Raw genomic sequence first — 8,593 nt, 5'->3', positions numbered from 1 at the left:
TATATAAAATGAAAGGAAAAAGTAATGAAAAGTGCTCAAAATCAAGGAAAAGCAGGGTTTACTTTTTTAAAATTTTCTTACCTTTCGCGGCTGGTCTGTCGACCTCACTCATATATACGAGGGTGCCGTCGTATACTCTCGCGCCAAGCGCTGATTTTCCACCACACGGCACTAATCCTACTGAAGATTTCGTAAACTAAACTATTGATGTGTATGCAGTGAAGAAACCAAGGCTAATATGCTTGATTTAGAATCAGAAGTTTGAGAAAGAATGATTACTTTTTGTTAAGATATTCCTTCCTATGTATATTTGTTTTAGGACAAAAAAATATTTGAGTTAATTTAAATCTTTTTAAAAACTTCTACATTAGTAACAAACAGTAACTACTGAATATAGGAAATAATAACAAAAATAGCTACTGTAAATAGCAGTTAAACTTTAGTGTAAAATATTTTTGCCAGTCTTTGTTTAATGTTTTAGATAAAATTAAACGATTGTTTTTTTTTTTTTTTTGTTTTTTAGATTATAATCTCGCATTGAATATTTATCAGCAATTAGTCTCAATATTAGGTAAGATATGAATGGAATTGTTAAATATGCTGCTTTCTTGCAAAAATACAGAAAAACAACTCTCCCCCCCGAGGAGTTGACATTCCCCCCGGGTAAAAATGTCTGAATTCAACACATCTTCCATTGAGGCAGGTGCTTGGCTCAAAGCTTTGCCCTCACGTCCTCTAGGCCTTTACCTGAATGATGAATCTTTTAGAATAGCAATTGCGTTAAGACTGGGAGCAGATATTTGCGAACCCCATAAATGCCAAGCGTGCAAAAATCCTGTTGACGAAAAAGTTGAGTTGATTTTAGTTTAGCGTCCCTTTCAGCAGCGAGGCCATATGAGACGTGGACCTACTGATTAACGTGGAATCCGAACCACATGAGCTCCCTGACGAAAAAGGACTACATGGTCTCTCCTGTATAAAAAGCACAAGTAGACATCCTCGACACTCGAGCTGCAACGACATCATTGTGAGAGCACTCATCTCCGCATGGGTACCGGCAATAAGGGAGCCAAATGGCTGTAGTAGAACAGATGGAAAAAGACCAGATGGGATGTCCTTAATTCCTTGGAAGAAAGGTAAAACCTTAATTTGAGACTTCACATGCACAGACACTTTTGCACCTTTTAACCTTCCTTTCTCTTCAATCCAGGCGGGCAATGCAGCAGGTCGGAAAGAGATAGAGAAAAGAAGAAAATACAACAACCTTATGGAAATATATCAATTCGTACCAGTTGCAGTTGAATCCGGTGGCTCGTGGGGAAGGGAAGGCCTAAACTTCATAAAAGAAGTAGGAAAACGCATCACACAGTTATCCGGTGATGAAAGGGCAACCAGCTTCCTAATTCAAAGAATAAGCATGGCGGTGCAGAGAGGTAATTAGTGATGAGCGCAAGAGTCTTGGTCTTGCAGTTTTTGCAAGAGTCTTGCATGCAAGACCAAGACCAGGAATCCCGATGCAAGACCAAGACCAAGACCAAGGGGTGCAAGACCAAGACCAAGACCAAGACCATACCTGCAAGACCAAGACTCTTGCGCAAGAGTCTTGCACAAGTACCGGCACTACTTGAATTTTTTTTTATAGAATGTAAAAAAGAAAGAGATGAATTTCTTGGCTTCAGTAAAAATGCTACTGGAGTGAATGTGTTCCCAGTAGATTATGCAATCCGTGTGATTCGATCTCCCCCTGTAGCATATAGCTACAGCATGTCGTTTTCTGAATTGGTTGTTAGCGTTTTCTGTAGATATTGCTCGTTTTCAAGCCACGCACGTGTCATCTTGCGCCATGTGAGCTTTTTTGGTGGACAAACACTGTGTACATGGATTTTCTCGGAGTTTTCCCGTTTCCTCCCACTTTCTTCATTCTATTATTTCAGTCATTTCTCATCATTACCGCCTCCCTTAGGCTTGGTACATAATCGCGGGACGTTAAACTAGATACTTAATTCTTTTCAAAGGATATTAGTGGTGTTCTTCTACCAAAACTAAAGAGAAAAGTAGTAATGAACATCGGTAATACCGTACACCATAGGTGTCGACTACATGGATATAGTCTTGGCTCCGAGACTCAAGTATCCGTTGGAAATTTTTAATGTGTGCTCATAAAATTAATATCAAAATAACATTTTCAAGACATTGGCAAAAACTTAGTGCATGTGAACGCAAGTTTGATTTCATAGGAGGATGCTTATGAATAATTGTTTATTAATATAATTTTTAGCCTCCTTAGGTATACGGCATATCGAGGATTGAACGATATAACCAGAGGGCAAGGGCGCCGATTTCTCTGTAAATTTCGGGGACCAATTCAGATGCAGAAGGCATATATGAGGATTTTAAGACAAATTGCATTCAAATTATGCCAAATATTGTATATTCTTAAATAAAATAAGGGAGACCCACATCAGCTTTGGGGAGCCCTCGGCCCTTCATGATCGGCGCCCTTGCCAGAGGAGGCTAGGAAGGCCTGACCCCCTTAAACTTTTCGTGACCCCTCCAGACATCAATACAAAAATCACAATTAAGATTTTTTAAAGGAAAATTTTAATGACTTGCCCCCCGAACATATTCGTGCCCCCCCCCACAAACCTCTGTGGCCTCGGGCCTGCATATAACATTATACTATCTATATTATAAAATTGAAAGTGACTATTTTTGTGACTCCTAATCGATCTCGATCTCGATCAAATTTTCAACATAGATGAGGTTTGGGCCTGGGAGTGTTTTCATCATTTCACTTTGACAGTAAAACTTCGGGGAGGGGATAAGGGAGAGTTATAAAATAATAAATAAAACTTAATAACTCTTGAACCAAACGACCAATCTCGATCAAATTTTTAACATAGATAAGATTCAAGCCTGGAATGTTATCTGTCACTTCACTTTGACGGAGCAACGTAGGGCAGAAGGAGGAGGGATAGATGTACAAAAATCAATATAAATAAAAATAAAAGTGACTAAGTTTGTAACTTGATAACTCTTGAACCGATCTCAATCAAATTTTTAACATGTATGAGGTTCGGTCCTGGAAAGTGTTTTAGAGTTTGTTTCAATTTGATAGTAGAATCTAGGGGGGAGAAGGAGAGGGGGAGGTGTATATATAAAATAAATAAAACTTAATAACTTTTGAATCACCCGACCGATCTTAATCAAATTTTCAACATAGATGAAGTTCAGGCCTGGAGCGACTTTTATCATTTTACTTTGACGGTGCAACGTAGGGGAGGGAGAGGGGGAAGATATATGTAATATATATATATATATATATATATATATATATATATATATATATATATATATATATATATATATATATATATATATAATATATATATAAGACTGTCTGTGTGACTTCATCACTCTTGAACCAGCTGGTCGATCTCAATCAAATTTTCAACATAGATGAGGATCGGACCTGAGATGGTTTCTGTCATATCACTTTGACGGTGCAGTTTAGGGGAGGAGGAGAGGAAATATATTTAAAAATGATCGAAAATGACCGATATTAAAATGGAATCTATAGCTTTGGGGGTCGCTGAGATAAACAGTGACACTTCTGAAGCTGTTTAAATCCAAATTCAGCCCCGGAGCGTGGCGGAGGGAAGGGAAGAGATATAAAAATGATCGAAAATGACACATAATACCTACACCTGTAGGTAATTATCAAAAATGACCAAATATTAGTGTCGAATCCATACTTTTTCGGCGTCGCTAAGGTGAACAGTGATACTTTCGATCCCGTTTAAATGCAAATTCAATACCACAACTTGGGGAAGGAACGAGATATATAAAAATGATAAAAAATGACCATCATCAATATCGAACTTATAGTTTTCAAGGTCATTGAGATGAACAATGACATTTCCAATGCCGTGCCTCACAACATGGGAGAGGAGGAAATGCTTATATAAGTTTATTGAAAATGACCGATATTAGTGACGAATCCATAGTTTTCAGGGTCTCTGAGACGAAGAGTGAAACTTCTGATGCCGTTAAAATCGAAATTCAGCCCCGCAATTTGGGGAGAAGGGGGAGAGAAATATAAAAATAATCGAAAATGACCGATATCAGACAGCGCTTTACTATTAGTAAAAATGTGACTGACTAACGAAATATATTATTATTATTATTATTATTATTATTATTATTATTATTATTATTATTATTATTATTATTATTATTATTATTATTATTATTATTATTATTATTATTAGTTTAACCCAACGAAGTGGGTAATTGATGCTAGTAATCCATATTCACAAGTAAGACTTCAAATAACTTGGAGTTTGATGCTGTTATTTTGTATTTCTAATACAGGTCAAAAGCATTTATATAAATTGAGTTTACACAAAAGACCTAGACAATTGAGTCGTTTTCAGTTTTCACTCAAAATTTTTCTAAAATATTAAGAGTTTTATTATAATCATTATTATTTTAATTTTCTCTCTCTTTTTTTGGTCAATATTGCTAAACATATGCTCATAATCATTATAGCTATTCTGCCATAATTATTGGCTGGTTACTTGCTGCAACTGAGAAGATTCGACGTTCGGTGGTCCTCTGCTAGTCTCTTCGTCTTGATGTAGCAATTTTCCGTTTTAATACGTTCCTTCAACTAGTCTCCTTCGCTCCCTCCCCCTCTTTCCTACCACAATATCCTCTAGCACGTCCCTCATAATACAGTTCCTCCTCATCCAATTCCCTAATAAGTTCCTCTTTCTCCTCAGCCAATATCCTAATCAGTTCCTCTTCCTCCTCTTAACAATATCTAAAATTCTTTTTTTTTTTTCCCTACTGCTAATATTTCTAACACCTCATTCATTTTCTGTTCAACACAGCTAATTCTCTCCTTTTTTCTCCATGCCCACGTTTGGAAAGCCTGCAATTTTTTCATCGCTTTTGCGTAATGTCAATGTTTCTGCTCCATAGAGTACAGATTGGAATCAGTAAAACGAAATCTCAATATTTAATTGGAAGTTTGTTTAATACAAGGATTGGCTAATCGTGGTTGAAAAGAAAGATCTGACGCCTTTAGAGTGTAAACATAATTTTGCAATTCATGGTGTTTTAATAATCTGTGCCGTCTTGTTTTTCTTTCATGCGTCTCAGGGGTAGCCTCCCCAGTTTGGGAACCAGAGGAGTGTTGGGTCTGTTAAAAATATTGAAAGATTACGAAACGTTGTGATTTAGGCATATCTTATAAGTAGTGAAGCGTGGGCACCCATTAAAAAAAAATAAAGATCATCACATTTGTTGTACACTATCATCATACCTACACGAAGTTAAACCATATTACATTTAGAAACATACATTGTATTTCCATTACTGTTGGCGCATCGTAGAGTTTATTATCCCTCATATCCAGAGTAAAATTTACGTATTAAAAGCATAAGATTTCTTAAATGCAAGACTTGCAAGACTCTTGCATGCAAGACCAAGACCAAGACCAAGACTGGGTGTGCAAGACCAAGACCAAGACCAAGACCAAGTGTTCCAGTGCAAGACCAAGACCAAGACTGGATGTGCAAGACCAAGACCAAGACCAAGACCACCCCGGTCTTGGTCTTGGTCTTGCATTTGCTCATCACTAGAGGTAATGTAGCTTCAATACTAGGAACCATACCTCCTAGTAAAGCACTGGAGGAGATTTTCCTACTTTAAAAACAAGAGTAATGTGTCCATATTGTTGTATACTAATTATTTTTCATTGTTATTCATTATTATTTCAACTGCAACAATGTAATTTTAGTTTACAACTGATGTATTTGGATGAAAGAGGTGTTTATAAAATTATCTTCCAATTAAAAAAAAAATAAATAAATAAATGGCAATGCTTTAAGTGATAAATTTGGAAGATATAAGAATTATTTCAAAGATTAAATAACTCCTTCGTGCATGTAAAGAGTTGTGAAGCAGAAGATAAATAAACATTTCAATAAATGTAAGTAATTATTTTGTTGGTGAGGGAGATCAACGAAATAAAGATGAATTACTAAATAAAATATTTCGGGGGAGACTCCTCCTTACCTGCTAATCTATCTACATGTCTGAAATGAAATAATAAATAATAGAAATTTAAATTAATGGATCAAAATTATGTTACAGAAATTTTACTTTCCATACTAAACTTCCATATATTTCATAATCAAACGTTATACAATGAGAATACTATATATCAAAATCTTATCATCCTGTAGTACAAAATCGTTGGGTTAAGTTCAGTTTATATGGCTGAGATAGCATTTTATGATGGATTCTATGGAATATGTTACAAAGATGCAAATATTCAATGCGACATTCACTCGTGTCTTGATCAAAGTCTATGAATGGTTCAGGTGGAAGTTAGGAATCTGAAATAAAAGAATATAAATATAAGTAATCAAGTAATGGAATTATGATAAATACTTATATGGAATAAATAAATAAATACATACATACATACATACATATATAGTAACATTGTCCAATCAAACAATGCGCAATCGATGAAAGAGTGAAGAAAAGTGAGAAATCTAAAGTTTTACGGGCCGACACCCAGAAACACAGGAGATACAGAGGAAAGAAGGATCTAGAATCGTGTGAAGATAGCAATGCAAAAGATACACTAACACAGAAAGAAATTCTAAATGACATTTACACAACAGTATAGTAAGCAAACAGTGTACCCACAAACATGCTCAATAACATCCTATATAATGCAGTGTTGCCAACTGAGCACAAAATAAAGTTTTGTTAAATGGCACAGCACACAAATTATAACATCTAGCAAATCCAATTATAAGTAGAACCATACCTGTAAAGTCGTGATGTACAGTGTTGCCAACGTTTGAAGATAGGCCTATATGAATTCCTACATAAATCTAGGATGTAGAAGAGTACATACAGTAGGCTTACACGATTCGAACTAATTAAAACCAAAATATGAGACTATAAACAAGAATATAATCATTGAAGTACAAAAATAACGGACGAAGCACAGTGTCGAAGCATTTTTGCCAAAGGAAAATGTCAGAATAGTACTAAAACACATCACATAAGCTGAAATGATCCATGCCCTTGGATGACCAAGTGGTTCGCAGGCTCGCTGCTGGTGCACATGTTCGATTTTCGATTGGAGCGTTCTGCAACATAGTAGGAGTTGAAATCCTACATTAAGCTAGATCGGAGATGACTTGCACGATCTTAGCTCGTTTAGAACGTGAACAAGGAATTCATATAGGCCTATCCTCAAAAGTTGGCAACACTGTACATCAAGACTTCATAGGTATGGTACTGCTCATAATTAGATTTTCTAGATGTTATAATTTGTAGAGCTCCTTCGTGGCTAAGCGGTTAGCGTACGCGCCTTTGGCGTGGAAGGCCCGGGTTCGATTCCCGGCGGGAGCTCATGTGGTTCGGATTCCACGTTAATCAGTAGGCCCACGTCTCAAATAGACTCGCTGCTGAAAAGGGACGTCAAACTCAAAATCAAGAGTCTCAAAAGTTATAATTTGTGTTCTGTGCCGTTTAACAAAACTTCATTTTGTGCTCAGTTAGAAATATTGCATTTCATATGATGTTATTGAGCATGTCTGTGGGTACAATGTTTCCTTACTATACTGTTGTGTAAATTTCATTTGATTATTTTAATCATTTGAAGTTCTTTCTGTGTTAGGGTATCTTTTGCATTACTATCTTCACAGGATTCTAGATCCTTCTTTCCTCTATATTTCCTGTGTTTCTGGGTGTCGGCCCGTAAAACTTTGGATTTCTCACTGTTCTTCACTCCTCTATCGATTGCGCATTGTTCGATTGGGCAATGCTATTATCAATATAAGATGTTCTCTTGTGAGTGCTTCTATCTACGAATGCTACTGCATGCAATTCGTGGACCAACATGTTTCATAGATTTAAAACAAAAATCAATGGATATGTATGTGAAACGCACAGAGAAGCATGCCAGCGTTTAGGATTACTAGAAAACTATAACCATTGGGAGTTCTTCTTCTTCACTTTTAAAAGTGTTTGAAAAGGGCACCAGGAAATAACCAGTTTGTGCCATAAATGCTATAAAGAAAATAGTTGTGAGTTGATAAATTTCTTCAGTAAGAACTGTGAAGATCGATAATAGTTGATATTTTTTTTTTGTAATTCCGTTTTTTTTTTTTTTTTTAAGGAATTGTATTAATGTCTTGATTGGCATTTGTTGATTTATTGCTAAAATGTATTTATATGAGAAAAATGCACTTCCTAAATGAATATAAAGTTAATTTAGAATTAGAGATCTAAATGATTCAAAAAGTTCACATACAAAGATGATTCATAAGCACACTCAAGTAATCTATATATATATCACAGATTTTTTGATTTCATGTTTTTTTTTTTTTTTTTTAAATTTATATTAACGCCTGTTTAATGGCAAATGCTTCACCTTCGAAAGTAGAGATTTGTTTGTGTAATTTATATTGCAGGGTATTTATATTGCTGTAATAAAGAACATAGGTTGTTGACGATAATATCAGATGTAGTTTGTCTACTAACTCCCTCGTTTGATATC

Source organism: Thermobia domestica, chromosome 9 (genome assembly GCF_964235325.1).
Source record: "Thermobia domestica chromosome 9, izTheDome1.hap1.1, whole genome shotgun sequence".
NCBI lineage: Eukaryota > Metazoa > Arthropoda > Insecta > Zygentoma > Lepismatidae > Thermobia > Thermobia domestica.
The sequence above is the reverse complement of the archived record's forward strand: the minus strand, read 5'-3'. Positions refer to the sequence as shown.